This window comes from Polyodon spathula, chromosome 3 (genome assembly GCF_017654505.1).
Source record: "Polyodon spathula isolate WHYD16114869_AA chromosome 3, ASM1765450v1, whole genome shotgun sequence".
NCBI classification, from domain to species: Eukaryota; Metazoa; Chordata; class Actinopteri; order Acipenseriformes; family Polyodontidae; genus Polyodon; species Polyodon spathula.
The window spans coordinates 7721733-7742395 of NC_054536.1; the positions used below are offsets into that span (position 1 = coordinate 7721733).

General features: G+C 41.6%; 1 pseudogene; it reads left to right on the forward strand.

The window, feature by feature from the left end:
• Window positions 1–209: 209 nt before the first annotated feature.
• LOC121311907 lies at window positions 210–20572 on the forward strand (annotated as a pseudogene).
• The last annotated feature ends 91 nt before the right edge of the window (window positions 20573–20663 follow it).

Sequence of the window (20663 nt, forward strand, 5' to 3'; positions counted from 1 at the left end):
ATGTATAAGCCTGTGTCAACCTATCTGCAAAAATAAATAAATAAAATAAAACACACTTTGACTTTCTTTTTTTGGTTTACTGTTTTAAAGTAGCAAGTAGATGTACTGTGCAAATATTGCCATTATGAAAATAATTCATCCCGTTATACGGTCTTCTAATTCAACGCGTAAGTTTAGACGCTTATATTCTAAATAATACGGTACGTAGAGATACCTCTGTCTCACTGTGTGCTCGTTTTAAGTCTTCCATTTTATATCAATTGTTTAATTTGATTTTTTTTTTTTAAAGGCATATTATAAGTGTATTCGCCTTACTGTCCCAAGTTCCCTAATGTACAAGACTTCGAGTGAGGCACGACCAAGAGAAGCCCTCCGACGAATGACCCAGCTTGGCGCAGAATTCAAATTTTCAAAACAAGCCCTGGCGTGTAGGAACATGTCTGCCAGTCCTGGGGTACGGAGGGGAAAAAACATTATATTTCTAAAATCGGTGTACAAAAAAAAAAAAAAAAAAAAAAAAAAAACCTTAAATTAACCTTCAATATCAACACAACATATTCGCACTTCAGTTTGTGCATGTCAATATTTCGGTTCTGTTTAATATGAAGGAGGAGAAAAGTAACTCTTGTTGTTTGGCTTCAGGTTGTAAATATTAGTTTATCATGGGTGGCATAGATGCTGGGGAAAAAAAATGATAGATTGTCTCCGGACGCCAGAAAGGAATCTGAAGCGCCCAAGCCTCCTTGTTCTGTTGAAGTCTTCACGGTTGTGAAACCCATAAGCCGCGGGGCATTTGGGAAAGTGTACCTGGCGAGAAAGAAAAACAACTCGAAGCTCTATGCCATAAAGGTAAGCAGATTACCAATCCTGATCTCTATTTACAAAAAATAATGCTAGAATGACATGTGTTTGTAGTGAAGTTTGACTTGCTTGTCAATAGCAGAACTGTTATATTTACATGCGGTTTGTTAATATTGTAAGGCTTGACCCACGTCGTTATACTGTACTACACTTGTAGTAATAATAACTACATATTGTATTGTCCAAACAGAAGCACTTTACTTTAGTTTACTGTTTTTTGTTTTCGTCATGCAAGTGAAAGACAAAGAAAATATCCGTCGTTCAGATACGCAATATAACTGCTTGTTACACCTGTGACACAGGAATCGAGTCATGGGACACACAGATGGGAATGGTGACAGAACGGAGGTTCTGGGAGTGGTTTTTGATGGATTTACTAAATGCTACTGTCTGGAGTTGAGACACAATCTGAAAATGTTTTGAGTCACCAGTTTAACTCGGTGCCTAAAGTTCGTAATGGGAGTATGATTCCTTCACACGTGACAAAGGAGTATAGCGCGCTTTAACGATCATGACGTTATTTTGAGTAATTTCTATTTTTCATGTTGGCAGTTTTCAACGTTCACCTTTTTAAGTTTAGAAACCTTCTAAATCATTTAAAGTAAAAGCATAGCAAAGTGTCATAATAAAGCATAGTGAAAACATGGTACCGCATGTCTAATCATTTTAAAGCAGTGGGGTATGTGTTATGTTGTATTAAAAAAAAAAAAAAACCGCAAACTAGGGTAAACGATGGTAAATGCATAGTATAACCATTGGGAAAGTGCAAAAATGCCATGGTAAAACATTTTATAAGGGTACATTTGACATGGCCTATCTTATATCAGCAGTATCTTCATTATTAAGTGCTTGAATACTGCAAACCACATGTGTTTTGTCGGAAGTAAGACTCCACAGTCTAATATTGTGGAGAAAATCCCTTTATTTAGTTCTAACTGGGACACACAATAGCACACTTTCAGGAGATTGCATATTACAATGATTCCTACTCCTTTTTAAGCGGTTGCCTCTTTTTTTACCCAGAGTTTTGTGTGCCTGAATATGTTTACTCCTGAACCTAATGTTTTAATCTGTTAATTAGTTGTTTGAATCATTTTTCTTTTTCAGGTTGTCAAGAAAGCAGACATGATTATTAAGAACATGGTAGACTAGATGCAGGCTGAGAGAGATGCCCTGGCTCTCAGCAAAAGCCCCTTTGTTGTAAATCTGTATTATTCTTTGCAAACATCTAAAAATATTTAGCTGGTAAGTATATGTAGAGAAATACAGTGTTCTGGGCATTCCAGCTTTTAATATCAGTTTAATTAGACACAACTGAGCTTACTTAAACACACCACACATGTTTTTGTACTGGTTACTTATAAATAAAGATTGCAGCAAAACCTGAAATGGCTCAGAATGACGAGCTATAGGGGTCTTGCATGTTGATCATTCCTGCAAAACTGCTAGGCAAACAAAACCATACTAAGCACCTACTGTACTTGTGACTTGTCTGATGAATGAAATGTAATACTTATTGTTGTTCAACCATATCTTTTGAAAGATTGACAAAACTGGATTTCATGTTTTGAGTATTCTTTCAGATGAATCCAGATGAATATTTAGTAAGTATATATATTTTTTAGAAGGTGAATATTATGACACAGTTAGCTTGGTTTAAATGACTCCTTTAAACCAAGTGTAACATGGCGAGCAGCCCTGTTCAGTATTTATTTTAGAACAGGATTTTCCCCTCCGCCCCTGTACTGTATTTTGTATTTGGTTTGGTTTACAAGTTATTGTATATATGTCGTCGAAGCGCCATGTGTTTTGTTATTGTTTTGGTGTAGGTTTTGTTTTTGCAGCGTGGATGGAAAGCCCCTTCCACATTAAAAACTCTTGCAGAAGGTGGCCATCTCCTGAATTAAGTGACTCATTTGTTGCTAATCGGGAGATGGTCACCTGCATAAATACCTGCAGCTCTCTGCACTCCGGGTGGGTGTTCGAAGGAGAGCGAGGGAGAGAAGAAAATCAAAACAAAACTAAGTATAGGATCAGTGAAGGCGATTGCCCAGCCTGACCTGTGTTTTTGTGTTTGTGCTTTTGTTTTCGTTTAAATATTTTATTTGTGCTCTGTGAGCCAGTGTTTATTTTTGTTCAACCTTTTAGTTTATTTTTGTATTTAATAAACGGCGCCGGCTGCGCCTTTGAACTGCAGTACCTGCTGTCTGTGCTTGTTCCGCCTTCTGGCTTGACGTCAACGCAACATCATTTCCTGCCACACATGGTGTTAGTGTGGGATCACTGCGCCTCCTGGACTCAGGCCAGAAGAGGTACTGCAGAAGGGTACTGCAGTTTAGTTTTTTTTTTTTATTATATATTTTTTTGGGGGGGAGTGAGGAAAGATGGGAGGAAGAAGAGGAAAGGAGAAGGAGAAGCAGCAGCTGCAGCAACCGCAGAAGAGATGGTGGACCCGGGCTCCAATTCGGTTTGAACCCCTGGACTGTGCAGCCGAACAGGAAGAATGGAGGGCTAAAAGGGCCCCCATGTGCGGAGTCTGTGGTGAGTTTGGGCACGTTCGGGAGGACTGCCCCTATGGCGACCCCCAATATGAGGAAGCCTAGAACCAGGGCCTGGTTGGGGATGCGGCAGAGTGGTTCTGGGAGAGAGACCAGACACCGCCAACGCCCAAGAGGGAGGATCCCGAACAGCCACAGCCCAAGCCTGCCCCAGCGGAGGAGAAGTGCCTGCTGGTCCCACCACAGCCACCCGAGGAGAGCAGCTGGGAAGCCTTCCTCCACACTATTGGGGTGACACAGGAGTGCTACCTCTGTGGGGAGTGGGCACTTTCCACTCAACTGCCCTCTCCTACTCCCTGCTGGTTCTGCCACCTTCACCAAGAGGGGAGGAGCCCGAACATCCTGCGCCTGAGTGGGAGGAGCCCGAACGTCCTGCGCCTGAGTGGGAGGAATCGATGCATCCACGGCCCAAGAGGGGGGAGTCGGTGCATCCACGGCCCAAGAGGGGGGAGCCGGAACGTCCACAGGCCAGGTACCCACCAGCAGAAGGAGAATACCTGCTGGTTTCACCTCCACCTCTGTGGGAGGACTGCTTGTCACTCCCACATCCACTAGCAGAGTGACAGTACCTGGTGTTTCCAACTATACCTCTGTGGGAGGACTGTGCAGCTCCCACCTCCACCAACAGAGGGAGAATACCTGCTGTTTCCACCTCCACCGCCAGTAGAGGACTGCATACCGCTCCCACCTCCACCAGCAGACGGATCATGCCTGCTGGTTTCCCCACTGCCTCCAGAAGGAGGAGCCCCTGCCGCCTTCGCCTTCAGAAGGGAGGGAGCCCCTGCTTCCTTCGCCGCCAGAAGGGGAGGAGGCCCTGCTGCCTTCGCCAGGAGCAGAGCAGCAGGAGCTGCCTCTGTCTCCACTATCATCACCACCTGGAGAAGAGAAGCAGGAGCTGCCTTTGTCTCCACCCCCGCTACAGGGAGAGAAGCAGGAGCTGCCTCTCGCTTCAGAATTGGAGGGACCAGGGCAGGATGCTGCCGGACCTCAGCAGCCCCTGCATAGGGGGGAAAAACGTCCGGCTGCAGTGGCTGCGAAGAGGGCCAACCCCGACACCACAGCTAGACCTGGTTCTCCTCTCCGTCGCCTTCCGAGTGACCGCTGCTGCCCTGCCTCTCATCGTCCAAGGATGCCACAGCCTCACAAATGGGACCTGCCGGCCATGAAGAAGGGGGTGGGGGAGGGGGTCAGGAGTTATTGTATATATGTCGTCGAAGTGCCATGTGTTTTGTTTTGGTGTAGGTTTTGTTTTTGCAGTGTGGATGGGAAGCCTGTTTCACATTAAAAACTCGTGTAGAAGGTGGCCTTCTTCCGAATTAAGTGATTAATTTGTTGCTAATCGGGAGATGGTCACCTGCATAAATACCTGCAGCTGTCAGCGCTCCAGGGGTGGGGTGTATGGAGGAGAGCGAGAGAATGAGCGATGGGAGAAGAGAATCAAAACAAAACTAAATTAAGTACAGGATCAGTGAAGGAGATTGCCCAGCCTGACCTGTGTTTTTGTGTTCGTGATTTTGTTTTCGTTTAAATATTTTATTTGTGCTCTGTGAGCCAGTGTTTATTTTTGTTCAACCTTTTAATTTTATTTTTGTATTTAATAAACAGCGTGCGCTACGCCTTTGAACTGCAGTACCTGCCTGTCTCTGTTTGTTCCGCCTTCTGGCATGACATCACCGCAACGTCATTTCCTGCCACACCAAGCTACTGCAGCAGACTGGATAGCAAGGTCGTCTTTGTGTTGTGTCTCTATAGTGAATGAAATACATCTCCTTGAGAGAATTCAAGGAGGGCATAGTCTCCAGTGAGTGTCAGTCAGTACTGATTGAGTCTTATGTTTCCATTGATACTATCCATGTTTTCTTTTTATGCTAAAAATATGTATGTGTTTATTTTCTGACATCAGGTAATGGAGTACCTCATTGGGGGAGATGGAACTAAACTGAACTGGTGGGCTTAATGCCCCTGTATTTATACTACTATTTATATTACTAGAAAGTTCTAGAAGTTACTCCAAGTTTACTGAATCTATCTGGAATGTTCTGGAAAATAGGTAAATTTCAAAATATCACTGTCCTGGTCACAAAAGCAAAGTTTGTGGGGAATAATAGCCATTTTCTATACTTTTGAGACATAAGCAATTAGGAAATAACACTTACTACCCAGGAACAAAAATTGTGTTACATAGTGTAATCAGTAAAACTTTTTTTTTTTTTTTATATAGAGATAAGCGTGCTGGATATCATGACAACACCATCCCTAGTAAAGTCGAAGCAAGATTATTTTCATACCCCTGGATAAGTGTTGTCGCTTATAAGCTCATTAGGCCTTGTAAGTAAATATTCATATGCTTTCAGTAAGATTTCTTTCATTATTGGAATTTAAATGACTACATATCACAGTCAGTGAATATTGTTAAAGGGTGGACCTTAACCTTATTTCCCCTAATAAAATGTTTCTCTAGTAGTATCTAAATAAGGTCTGAATGTAATGAGTTGCATCCAAAAAAAAAAAGAACTAGAACTGCAGTAACTTCTATTTTTAAAACTGTATCTTGCCATTTATACTGTTTGCAATCACTGTGAGTGGGTTTTATAGCACTGGTTTTGATATGGTCTGTGTTAAGTGCTTTAACACAAGCTCAGGAGCTGATCTTCTATACAAGTTGCTTGCCATTGACATACAGTATGTAACTGGCTAGATTATCGACTTCTATAAAAGTGAGAGCTGGCACCCTCGAGTGAACAGTGAAGGATCAGGTTCATTTTTGTACTGCTGACAATACGCAGCCGAGCACTGTATGGTTTGTTTTTGTGTTCTTTTTCTAAAGCACACAGCTGAAAGGAGGGCAGCAGTGACTGCTTCAGCACTTGCAAGCCCCTTGACTTGGGAGAATATGCAGCATTTTAGAGGGTCGCCGTCGCCTTGCTCTCCAGTGCTGAAAAGCAGCAAAGAACTCTTTCATAATCCTCTTGTTGGCAGTAACAGAAAACTCCAGATATCTTGTAAGTCATTCTGAGTATTTGGATTTAACCTTAAAATTTCAGTGGTAACAAAATAAGCTTTTTTCAGGAGGTGGAAGTTGAAAGGTTAGTTGTCACGTTCAGCAAGATGAGCCCGTTCCCATGGTTACAGGTAGTTCTTTGGCTATTTTTTAATGTCTGCCACTGTCGGGTGAAAAACCGAAGATGATGGTTCTGGTGGGTATTTTTCAGTATCCAAGGAGAGGGTCAAATCTCATGTACCAAAACCACTGTTGATAAGGAGATTGAAATTTAGCAGGTTTAATAGCAATATCCAATCAAATGGATTCCTTTGCAAAATCCAGTCAGATTTTCTTAGTTTCATATTTCTTGTAATTTCATTGGTAAGAGGTATCTTCTGCGGTGTGTCATGAGTTTTATGATCAACAGTTGTTTTTACACCAGATAAGTTATGATTTGTATGAGTTTAGTCTGTGACCTGCATCACAGATTTTTATCAGATTCACTAGTTAGTGTCTGTGGCTGGGCTTGTAGGCTGTCAAATGAGGCATTAGTCTGTGGGCTTCAAAGGAAGTCTTGAGTGTGGTTGAAGTCAGCAAGTCTAGAACTTACTTGGGAATTCTAGGAATGTATATGTCTTAAACCTGGGATTTTAGTTAAATTAATTCATAAAGGTAGAATTTCTCTCACATAATAATTGTTATTTTTCTATGAAAATGTTGTGGCCATATGTTACCTTTGACCATAGCACAGAAACTATTTAAGATACTCTAACCCAGTGGTCCTCAAAGTCGTGCCCGTGGGCAAATTCGTGCCTGCGAAGCCAGGCCATTGTGTTGCGGCAGCTGTTCTTAAATTATGGGTTGTGAACACATTTCTGGTGGGTCGTAGCGTGGGTAAATAAAGAAAGCTTTAAACACAATGCCAACAAAAGCGTCACAGCAGTCTGTTGACAGCGCTGCCAGCTTATGCCGTGCTTGTACGTCCTGGACATTTATTTATTTATTTTTCTGAATGGCTTTTGCAATACGATCAACCAATTGAATATCTGCATTTTCTCTGCGGTAGCCCAATCATAAGTTAGCTGGGTGGGACATAAACTGTGTCTGTTTCAGGTGCAGGTACTGACAGTAAGTTTAACCAATAGGAGAGTCAAATATCTACCAAGTTTTACGCAGCTCTCCAATCATAAGCAATCGGAGGCCGTTCATGGTTTTCTGCATGAAAATCGAAGGCATTCGTGAGCAGAGGAGGGGTGTTGATATGCCGGGTAAACACTGAATTTCGCAGACTGTTATTGAGAAAAATAATACATTTCAGTATTTAGAATTACATTTTCTGTCTCCTATTTTTTTTTTATATTTCACCAGACAAGGGAAACACCGTAGTATATTTAGTTACGAATCCACTTTCTCTGAATAATTGTACTGGAGATGAGCATCTTTAAAACAAAGTAGTGTTGACAAATTTGTCAAATTGAAATTGAAACCTATAGTCAGCATGCCCGCAAACAGCCAAGTAAGATAAATTTATGCCCATGCCCAAATTACTTTGCGGACCACTGCTGTAACCTAATATGGCTTTAAAATTTGCTTATGGATGTTAATACATACAGTCTATATATTTCTTGCACTTTACAACAGCTACAGAATTCCCACGTAATGTATGTACTTTTACATCATGTTTACAAACCTTTCTATTACAAGTGCCACTTACACTATACCATTAGAGACGCTTTCTATTTGTCAGATCTAATTTTGTCTTATTTTTTTTGTTTTATTTTAAATGAATTATTAACTTCTGCATATGTTTTATTTTCTTCTACAACATAGACCCTGTGAGTTCCACTTTCAGTCCTGGTGTTCCAGCTAAGTGTCTCACCCCAAAGTTCTTGAAGTCGAGAAAAAGGTTTGCAACCTCCAGTGCCAGCAGCCAGTCCTACCTCTTCCCGTCCACCACAGATTCAGAAAGCTGCACCAGTCCACTGTGGGAGGCTGATCTGCAGGTCAGTTTCATGACCACCACAAGCTACTAAAGCATTAGCAATGTTGGTAGCTTTGTTCATGTTAGTTGGTATTTAAAAAAAAAAAAAAAAAAAACACAAATCTGACTGCTTTTCTTTGTTTGATTTTGTATTCTTTGCTTCATGGAGCGACAATCCTCTTTAAATATAGCCAAAGACCACTTTAATGCAGTCATGAATAACTGTTATAAAATTTAAATTATGTTGGCATTTTCTTTTTATGTTTTGTCAATGCAGGAAACAGAGGAGATAGAGAACTTGGCAAATCCTTTTGGCTGTGATGGAATTGCCATGGCAATACCTGGACAATGTATTTCAACTAAGTTACTGGGGAGCAACGGAATTAGTGACTTAAGGAAAGTGGACAGGCATTCCGTGCTTGCGCCCATCGATAATCTTGAGAGAGGAAACCCTGAATGCAGCTCTAAGGGTCAATGCCGAAAATCCCTTTATGAAAGTGAGAACTGGGAACAACAAAAGCTGCAGTTTAACAAAACAGAGTCTGTTACAACACAAAAAGCAAATCAGAAAATCTCCAAACACCACGCCAAGTTACTTGTCATTGTAAGTCACCTTTAGCAAAAGCTGCTGCTGCTACTGCTGGTGGTGATGCTGGTCTCCAAGAAGAGCATGGTAAGAAGATGGGAGCTGGGAAAAGAGGCTTTGAGCTTGTAGGCAAAAGTCCTGACCAGGTTTTTAATCAGAGTAAGAGAAGCAATGCTGAGTATAAACGAGGGTGTCGACTACCAGAAGCAAAGTCTAACTTCAGCACCGGCTTAACCATGGAGATAGAGGCTCTAATGCTTCAAGGCATCAGAAGCGAGACCGCTGAAGAGAAAAATGCAGTGAGCTCCAGCCATGTTCCTGTTATTAAAAACCTGCTGTGTGAGCTAAATGAAACCAGTGACAGGGCTAACCTCAAAGAAGCTATGAACTCCAGTTTTTTGTCAGTGGAAGAGAATGGTAGACAGCTGAGGAGAAATCTGAGTCTGGGCTCTGATTGCTCGCTTAATGAGATGTCATTTATCAAAAACCAGCATGAAAACGAAATAGCAGAGCTGGACAAAAGCATGAAAGATGTGTCCTTTGAGTATTCTACAGCTGAAGACAGTGGAGGCTCACCAGTTTATAGAAGGGACCGTGTACATGGTGCCAATGGTCCAAACTCTCTCGACCTCACTGGGGAGCCGATCACAAAAAGCAACACAGAAAACTTTTTTGATTGCCAGCCATTGCAATCCTCAGTGGCAATGAAACCTCCAGCCATCTTAAAACACAGGAACGTTGTGGTATTTCGAAGTTACTGCAGCTCAATAAACAGGTCAAACATTTCGGCTGCCTCGCGAATGAGCATGGGCTCCATGGAAGGGATAGAAACCTCTGCAGGTTCCCTCAGTGGTTTGACCATGGCTGTTACCCCAGCACAGACTGGCAGGGCAGCCAGAACATCTGCTTCACTGTGTAAGGTAGTGCAGTTTTTGTGTTTTCTTCCCCACGATTGCACAATTTGTCAGGTTTTTATCTGTCCTAATTTCAACATATATTTAACATGTAACTTCAATAGAAAGGTCACACCCCTGTAAAATTAACAACAGAAAGACATTTAGAAATGTCTCTTTCCTGAATAGCATAACGGGTTGTTTAACGCAAGTTTTCTAAAGTGAAGAGAAATACATTGACAAGTCGTCTTTTTTTTTTTTTTTTTTTGTAAAGTCCCATTAACTTTGAATGATGTCCTATGATTTGAAAGGAATGAGGAAGTCTTTTCAGTCCTGGCACTCGGGATTCTCCAGACAAACTCAAACCTACATAAAGAAGGATTTAGAGAGAAATTATAACTCAGTACTGGAGCAGCAAAACATTGAGCCCCTCAGAAGGATGGCAAACATCATACAATGTAGCAGTGTTACTGAAGGACACACTTAACAGCATACAGTAACTTTAAAGCAAATTCGCAATTGACAAAGAAAAAAAAAAGTAGCTGCAATATCATGAAGGTGCCTTGGTGTTTCAGACCCCCGGGCAGACATCTTCCCAGACCCCTTTCAGAACACAGAAGAGCGTGCGCTGAGGACCAGCTCCAGTGGGAGGAGAGAGCATCCTGGGAACGCCCGACTACCTGGCACCGGAGCTGCTCACAGGAAAGCCTCATGGTAAGAAAAATCTACGGGTTTGACACCATACACATTCAAATCGTGGTATTCCCTTGGATTTTCATTGCATAGTTTTCCTGTTTTTACATTAGCATTTAATGCTACATTTAGAAGGTATTGCAATGGAATGGCCCAACATGCTGGCTTCATATACAGAAGATACTGAAGGATGTTCTCAGGCTGCAAAGTGGTGTTGTGGCCCAATTGTACAAAACCCTACTGGAAGCTGGGCAGATTGGATCAATTACAACATTGCACTGAAACTGGTGTAAACCTAAAAAGGAGCCTGCTTTATGGGCTTAATCTCAGCATACCAATTTAAACCACACGGTGTCAAAAACCTATTTCAACTTCAATATACCAGCAATGGTTTATTCTGTTCATATTTCAATTATAGGCGATCAAATAAGGAAACTACATGGTTTTAGTTTTTGTGTATTTCTTTCAATACAATTGAATGTATGCTGGTTTTAATACATTCAGTAAATGAACAAACACGTTGGATGACCACTTTCAATTGTACATATGAGTTAATAAGACTAGTTTTTAAATTGGTTCTAAAATAAATCACTAAGTGGATCTTGTTAATCCAGTTTTTTTGGATTTGGAAAGTTAAAGTAGGGTTTGATTTAGATCAATATAGTGGTCTAACTGGGCTTGGACCAGGCCTCAATATAATGCCAAGATAGTGGTCCAAGTCTCTGGAATGTTGCAAATAAGCCTGTGATGAGTCAAAGGGTTTTCGGTCTGTGATTCAGCCTCCCGACAGTAGATGGCATCAAACCAACTCGGGACTTCCCTTACCAAGACCTCGTGACCATGGCAAAAGTCATCTTTTGAGGGGCGGCACCTTGGTGAGGGGCGGAAGTACGAGTATGTAACTTCCAGCCACTGGAGTCAAGTGAAGGAGAAGGACACGTGTCGGTTGGGGATTGGTGTTCCACTGACTACAGAGGCGGGACATTACATACTAAAGGGAACGTACTACTGTGTTCGGGGTTGGTCCGAAAGTAAAGTAGGAGGAGTAACGGGTGGAGGGAGAGTCTGGTTTTATGCAGCGGGATTTTTGAAACACTAACATTTCTTTTGTCTTTTTTTTGTTTATGTATGGTCACCACGAAGACAAATTAAAGACGAGTCATCACAGTTTGTTTTGGATTCCACCCCTGCACTCCTTCCCTCACACCATTTTGTTTTTCTTTTGTTATTTAATCCTTTTGTTGTGTATAGAAAATAAAAATAAATTATTTTATTTCTGTACACATAAATTACTGTCTGGACATTCCATTTAATACACTCTCGCCTCACACGTGGTGTCAGAAGTGGGATTGGATCCAGCTACAGTTTTGACAATGTTTAGGGAGCAGGAGGAGAAGCGAGAGGAGAGAGAGACACGGCACCTGGAACAGCTCGCCCAGTTCTTGGGACAGCTGGTAGAAAAACTATCAATATCAACATCAGAGAGAGCGGTTGCCCGGATGTTTGCAGCTCAGCCTAATCTTCAGAAGATGACCTCGGAAGATGATCCCGAGGCTTTCTTGATTACTTTTGAGAGAGTGGCAGAGGCTGCAGAGTGGCCTAGGGAACACTGGGCCATGAAATTGGCACCCTGCCTGACAGGGGAAGCTCAGGCAGCGTATCGAGCCCTGACGGCCACGAATGCAGGGGACTATGTTAAAGTTAAAGAAGCCATTCTCTCACGCCTCGGGATCACGGAGGAAACATACCGGCGCCGTTTTCGGGAATACCAGCTGTCCAAGGGGATGCGGCCCCGGGTTGCGGGACAATATCTTTTAGATCAGTGCACCCGGTGGCTGCGGCCAGAAGAACATACACCCCAAGAACTGGTGCAGAAAATAGTTATAGAACAGTTTGCGTCTATACTACCGCCAGGGAATCGAGAGTGGATTAAGAGGAATAGACCTACCACTCTCGAGGATGCCCTCCTCCTGGCGGAGGCCTACGAAGACGCAAACGAAGGTGCCGGGTCAGACCCCACTCCTGCCCCTAAACTAACTCGGACCAACCAACCAATGAAGCCCAGAGGGGGTAACCGGACCTTCAGACCATGGAGGTCGAGGTTAGCCCCATCCTGGGCGAGAGAGAATCCCCCTAACCTGCCGGTCGCGGACTCGCAGGACAGATTAACTCCGTTGATGCCTCCTAACCAAGTGTGCTACCAATGTAATGAGCCTGGACACATTGCCAGGAATTGTCCAGTAATAAAGGTGGACCTGGCGACAAGATCCTGGTCAGCAGTAACAGGTAGGAACACTGGGGAATGTCGGGAGGGCCCTTATCAGTTAAGAGTACAGGTCGGGGGAAAGAGTACTTACGCATTTGCGGACTCTGGGTGTGCACAAACATTGATTCGGCAAGCTCTCTTGGATGGGGTAGCCTGGGAGCCACAGGGTAAAGTGGCTATCTCCTGTATTCATGGAGAAACTCGGGTTTATCCCACCACTAAAGTTAGACTTATTGTAGGTGATTATTCAGCTTGCGTTAAAGTGGCTGTAGCGCAATGTTTACCATACCCTGTTCTCCTGGGAAGAGACTGGCCGTTTTTTGATCGTATTTTAGGTCGGGAAATGGTCTTAGTTTCTACCAGGGGACAATTAAAGCAACAGGAGAAAACAATTGGCGAGATTTTTCCGTTGCAATCCGACCTGTTTAACCCTAAAATCCGCCCAAGAAAAACAAAAAGAGAGCGTCGGGTGGAAAAATATGAGGGAACTCTGAGACGACAAGGGGAGGGGTCTGACACAAAAGTAAACCAATCGCTGAAACGGCAAGGAAAGGGAGTAGGTATTCAGTGTAACCGGGGCTGCGAGGTTACTGAGGTGGAAGGTCATGTAATAAAAGACACTCCTCTCTGTGTACCTAACCATTGGGACCGAGATATTGACTTGGGATATGAACAACAAAATGATCCCACGTTACAGTATGCTTGGAAACGGGTTAGATATATCGAGGGGAAGGATATGCAGGAAGGACAACCGGTGGTATTTCCGCATTTTTCTGTATCTGGGCACTTATTATATAGAATAACCCGGGCTCCCGGGACGGGACAGCTCGTAAAACAGTTATTGGTTCCTAGGCCTTTTCAGTCAGAAGTCATGAGATTGGCGCATGACATTCCATTTTCAGGTCATTTGGGAACTGAAAAGACTCAGGAACGAATTCTGGCCCGGTTTTTTTGGCCTGGGGTTTATGGTCTGGTGCGGAAGTATGTATCGGAGTGTCCTGAATGTCAATTAGCTGCCCCTAAGTCAGTTCGCCCCGCACCTCTGGTTCCACTTCCAATTATTGGGGTACCGTTTGAAAGGATTGGTGTAGATTTAGTAGGCCCTCTGGAGGGAACAGAGTCAGGATATCGGTATATTTTAGTAGTAGTGGACTACGCAACGAGATATCCAGAAGCTGTTCCCTTACGCTCTATGAATGCAATAGCTGTAGCGAATGAATTGGTAAAAATATTCTCTAGGGTGGGAATCCCGAAAGAAATTCTCACTGATCAGGGCACTAATTTTATGTCAGACTGTATTCAGCAACTATATAAATTATTGAAAATTCGTTCAATTAGAACCTCAGTTTTTCATCCACAAACGGATGGGCTTGTTGAACGATTTAATCAGACTTTGAAAAATATGTTGCGCCGCTTTGTAGATCAAGAAAAACGCAATTGGGCTAAACTGCTTCCCTACTTGCTCTTTGCAGTTCGCGAGGTACCACAATCCTCAACGGGGTTTTCCCCGTTTGAGCTCTTGTACGGTCGGCAGCCGCGGGGTATCTTGGATCTCATAAGAGAAGGCTGGGAAGAACAGTCAAAGGAGTCTAAAAATGTAGTAAAATACGTGTTGCAGTTACGCGATCGCTTAGAATTAGTCGGTCGATTGGCACATGACAATCTCAAAGCGGCACAGCAGAAGCAGCAACAAAGCTACAATAAAAATGCAAGAATTCGGAACTTTCGACCTGGAGATAAAGTGTTGTTATTGTTGCCCTCATCGGAATCTAAGTTGTTTGCTAAATGGCAGGGTCCCTTTCAGGTTATTCGAGCAATTGGTAAAGTCAATTATGAGATCCGACAGCCTGGGCGTCGGAAAGAAAGTCAAATTTATCATGTTAATCTCCTGAAACCGTGGAAAGAACGGGAAGTCCATTTTATATCTCCTGTACAGGAGGGAGAGGATTTTGGACCCTCAATTGAGTCAGAGTCAGCAATTGAGGTCCCGATGGGGGAACAATTAACTCCTGATCAGCGTGAAGAGGTAAGCAATCTAATTAAAATGTTCAGTGATGTGTTTTCTAACGTGCCTGGAAGAACGCATTTGATCGAACATGCTATTATCACTCCGCCAGGTCTAAGAGTTAGACAGAGACCGTATCGCATTCCAGAGAGTCGGAGAGATTCTGTTCGAAGGGAGGTGGAGTGTATGTTGAAACTTGGGGTAATTGAACCTTCCCGAAGTGAGTGGTGTAGCCCAATAGTACCAATAGACAAGCCAGATGGGTCACTACGATTATGTATCGATTTTAGGAGGGTGAATGCTATCTCCAAGTTTGATGCATATCCCATGCCTCGAGTAGATGAACTCTTAGACAAACTGGGGCAAGCTCGGTTTATTTCAACTCTGGATCTGACGAAAGGATATTGGCAAATTCCATTAACGAAAGCCTCTCGTGAGAAAACGGCATTTTCAACCCCAGAGGGTCTTTTTCAATTTTGTACTATGCCGTTCGGACTTCATGGAGCGCCTGCTACTTTTCAGAGACTAATGGACAGGGTTTTACAACCTCATCGAGAGTATGCAGCTGCGTATATCGATGATGTAGTCATTTATAGTTCTTCCTGGAGAGAACATTTGACTAGATTAGAAGCCGTCTTACAGTCTCTGAGGAGGGCGGGGCTCACAGCGAACATGGCAAAGTGCGCTATTGGAAAAGAAGAAACTAAATATTTAGGTTTCATAATGGGTAAGGGTAGAGTGAAACCGTTGGTTTCAAAAGTCCAGGCTTTGTTGGATTCACCGGTACCTACCACGAAAACCCAGGTGAGATCACTGTTAGGGTTGGCTGGTTATTACCGCCGCTTTATTCCACACTTTTCCACTATAGCCGCCCCTCTCACTGATCTCACTAAAAAGAACGCTCCAAATAAAATTAAGTGGAGTGCAGAGTGTCAGACAGCCTTTGAATCTATTAAAACTAATTTGAGTCAGGCCCCAGCATTAATAAGCCCGGATTTCAGCCGAGAGTTCGTCCTGCAGACAGATGCATCGCAGACTGGTCTGGGGGCGGTTCTGTCCCAGGAGAGAGATGGTGTAGAACACCCGATACTATACATCAGTCGGAAGTTACTGCCCAGAGAACAGAGGTATTCGGTAGTGGAGAAAGAATGCCTGGCAGTGAAATGGGCAGTGGAATCTTTAAAATACTATCTTCTGGGACGACCCTTTGTACTCATCACAGATCACGCTTCTTTAAAGTGGTTAGACACGATGAAGGATTCAAACGCTAGGATTACGCGGTGGTACCTGGCGCTCCAACCCTTCGCCTTTCAAATAAGGTATCGTGCGGGTAAGTTACATCAAAATGCTGATTTTTTTTCCCGGGAGGGAGGTAAAAGGGAAGGGTTAGAGGTTTCCGAGTGTTCCTTCGGCTCCACTCTGAGGGGTGGGATATGTGATGAGTCAAAGGGTTTTCGGTCTGTGATTCAGCCTCCCGACAGTAGATGGCATCAAACCAACTCGGGACTTCCCTTACCAAGATCTCGTGACCATGGCAAAAGTCATCTTTTGAGGGGCGGCACCTTGGTGAGGGGCGGAAGTACGAGTATGTAACTTCCAGCCACTGGAGTCAAGTGAAGGAGAAGGACACGTGTCGGTTGGGGATTGGTGTTCCACTGACTACAGAGGCGGGACATTACATACTAAAGGGAACGTACTACTGTGTTCGGGGTTGGTCCGAAAGTAAAGTAGGAGGAGTAACGGGTGGAGGGAGAGTCTGGTTTTGTGCAGCGGGATTTTTGAAACACTAACATTTCTTTTGTCTTTTTTTTGTTTATGTATGGTCACCACGAAGACAAATTAAAGACGAGTCATCACAGTTTGTTTTGGATTCCACCCCTGCACTCCTTCCCTCACACCATTTTGTTTTTCGTTTGTTATTTAATCCTTTTGTTGTGTATAGAAAATAAAAATAAATTATTTTATTTCTGTACACATAAATTACTGTCTGGACATTCCATTTAATACACTCTCGCCTCACAAAGCCATTGTGTTTTAAAATGTTGTTAAGCACTGTTATAAATTATATATAAAAAAAAGTTTCATAAGTGGCTTGCACTCTGTTGTTAAACAATGGTTTTCTTTAAGTTTCAGGATTTGTAAACGGTGGGAAGTTTGTGGAAATCCCTTTTCTTTAAGGTGTTGTCAACAGCAATAGATTTCAGAATCTATTGGGCATTGCATGTGCCTGCTGTTGTATTTCAGACATTTTGAAGAAACAGAAAAGCATGTGCTTACATAATAATTATAATATTAACAGTTATAACAATGTAAATGTAGTTTCCAGCTGTAAAGACTGGCTAATCTTGGTAACTTCCCTAACTGCTTAAGCTCCATTTATTAAAGACCGATTTGCAACTGCTCCTAATCTAATTCAGTTAACGATGAACTACAGTGGGTAAACTTAAATGTGATGTTCTGAAGCAAGTCACACTCTTATTACCTAGTGCATGTGGAACAGAGTTAGAGTCAATATGCTTGCATACTATTCATTTTCTGAATGTAAAAGGGGTTTGGAACGCTAATAAGCTGCTTTATCAGACACTTTTACAGATAATGCTGTGGAATAACTGGAAGTAACATATTGATGTTGCAGTGCATTCCTGGTCTTTCTAATGAATACCCCAAAGTTACAGTTCTTAACCCTCCTTTAGAGGGTTGTGTGAAGTTTTAAAAAGAAAATCTACAAACCTGTATTCGCGTTTTTTTTTTTTTTTTGGTTACTTGAAATCAAATGTAATTAGATCTTTTGTCTGCATCTGTTAACATTAGCATTTTTTCCTCGAGTAGGATTGTAATGCTTATTGGATGGTAGTATATGTTTCAACTCTGGAATGACCCCTTGAACTTGTTAAAGATTTACACCTGTCACACAGTTTGAGTCTGTTCAACATGCTTTGCTTGAGGAGAAAATACATTTCTTTTATTTGATCATATTGAAATGAAGATAGGCTCTATACACATTCTCATCTAAAATCCCGTCTTTTCAGATTTTATGGTAGACTGGTGGGCTCTTGGTGTGTATCTGTTTGAATTTCTGACTCGAGTTCCTCCATTCAATGACGAAACTCCCCAGCAAGTTTTTCAAAACATACTCAACAGAGGTACGTTTCCATTAAATACAGACACAGTTTATTCTGGATCATTTTTGAACATCCGTAACAGTTAACCACTTCTACACTTTCAGATATACCTTGGCCAGAGGGTGAAGAGGAATTGTCGCAGGATTCAAAGTTTGCCATAGAGACCCTGCTGACCACTGATGTTGCTCAAAGGGCTGGGCTAAAAGGTAAGTGATCAGTGACCAATGATATTGTGAAATTGTGGTTGCCCTACACTCCATTAACAGTGATTATTTGTGTGCGTCTGTCTCCATTTCTTGTATGATTCTGGTTGGGTTCCCCAATGTTTGTCAGTATAAAACTAGGAAACAATTAAAGTGTGTATCTAACACACAAATAATGGAAATGTTAATAAAGCTGGATAACACATTAAATACCCAGAATCATAGTATAAGCTTCATAGTGTTATAAACACATTCTTTTTCAGTTATAAACAGTTTACCCATATTGAAAGTGTTCCTGCTGTGTTTTGAAGTTTCTCTCGTTTTCCCATTTTGGAGAGACCTTCTTCCTGCAAGGTTACCTGACCAAATCTTTCCAGCCGTCAAAGTGCTACTTGAAAAAAGCGCACACTTGTTCTCAAAAGTAGCTGTGAGGAGAACTGTACCTGCAAACTAAGTAACCTGCCGTTCAGGTGCTGTCACCTTGTCATTATTGGAGAACGACACAGTGATGATAGAATTTCTTGAAACGTGTGTCTTATAAACATTTGTAAATGTATTTATTGAGAGACTGAATCAATTGTTAATTCTTTCCTTTTTATTTTAGAGCTAAAACAACATTCCCTTTTTGATGGGACTGGACTGGGATAATCTACAAAACCAGGCGATGCCCTTCATACCCCAACCGGATGATGAAACCGATACCACCTACTTTGACGCCCGAAACAATGCCCAGCACCTTACTGTTTCTGGTTTTAGTCTATAGTGTATATACAAACTATTCATGTGTAAAATGCAAAGTTTAAATTCTTCCAAACCTCCAGAAGTATAAAAGGAGAAAGGAGGGGGTAGAAATTTAGTATATCTGCCAACTTAGAACTGAAGTTTCAAAATGTATTTAGATCTAGGGTGTGCAATTACAGCAAACCCCACAGTACTGTCCACTGCTTACCCCATAAAATATTGTGGTTGAACAATCAAGGTAGGGTGTCAGGCAAGTGTTGTGCCAAACCCATGTTTTTTGCATGGTGTCTTACAAAGGAACAATGTAGCCGTAGATTCTAGACTCATAGGAGAAACAAATCAAATTAACACCCCGTATCATTGATGAGGTGTGGTATGAGGAAGTCAGTAGATTAATAACAGAAAGGAAATTTGAGTTTGAATTGGGATAGAGAATGGTTCAAATAAAGTTTTGTATGCAGGAAAATAAGGTTCTATCAGAATTTTTTTTTTTTTTTTACTAAGATTTAAGATATTAATTTACTGTCAACCAGTGTAACCCTTAATGTACATTGTTGAAAAGTTAAAAAAAAAAAAAAAAAAAAGGGTGCAGCTTTACAGGGAGCAATGAGTAGATCTACATGTACAGTAGGCTATGATATAAACACTAAAACCCAGTTGTTCTATGCCAATTAAATTAAGTGTTGTATGTAGGAAACCCCATTTTGTCTTAAATCTCTAAAAACAATTCACACATTGGGCTAAAGTGTCAAAGCTATTTACTCATTCATCATTACCACCAATTTTTTCAGTCAGGAGAATTGCATCCAATAAATCTACCAAACCAGAAATAAACAACTAAGACTTTTCATTCAAGCCCCCGAATTAAGTATTACATTGTTTCATATTAGTTTTACTGTAGATGTTTAATTGCTGTTTTTTTTCATTCAGAAAAAAAAAAAATGCTAATGGAGTAAATATCTGTGAGAATGTAGCCCATTGTGTTTTCTGAACTCAAACGGTTTTCCTTAATCCAACTAATTGCCTTAATTCTAACCTAAAAGCACTTTATTTTTCAATAAACACTGTGTAAGTAATCCTAACATAGTATTAATTTTAACACCTGTTTTCCTTATTTACTGTGCGTATATCAGATAGCTATGTGCAGAGGTGCACATTGCTCACTGCAGTGCAGCTGCTAAAGCATGGCTAACATATCCCTGCTGGAAACTACCGTAATAATACAAAATAACGCAATATTAATAATACTCTTGTAATAAAGCAATACATATTTTCTTTGTGGTTCTTTTTATACGGTTCTGTACTTTGGAACATCTGCATCTGTACAGTTTTGAGGAGTATATATTTAATCTTTTAAGAAAATATAAAAATTGCATGTGGAGATTTAAAGGCCCATGCTGCTGTTTTAATGATATTAAAGCCTTTAACAAAGCTAATGTTGGTGTGGTAGTTTTTTCCTGAAATGAAGGGGGTGTCTTGAAAATTAAATGTAAAGCTCAGATTTGGTGTAGGGGGGGAGGGGAATGGCACTGGCATGCTTCTTGTATGTGTTTACTGAATGTTTAGGCAGATTTTTAGCAAATGAGGGAATAGAACTATTTACTAACTACTAAAAACTACTAATTTCGTTTTTTGTTTAAACAGAACACAGACATCTGCCATCTAGCAATTTAAAGAATCTGCCAGACCATGCACAGTTGTGTATACATATGAAAGCATTTGATTTGTCCAACAATTAAGGGTCTAATTTAAAAATTTCAAGTTAATGAAG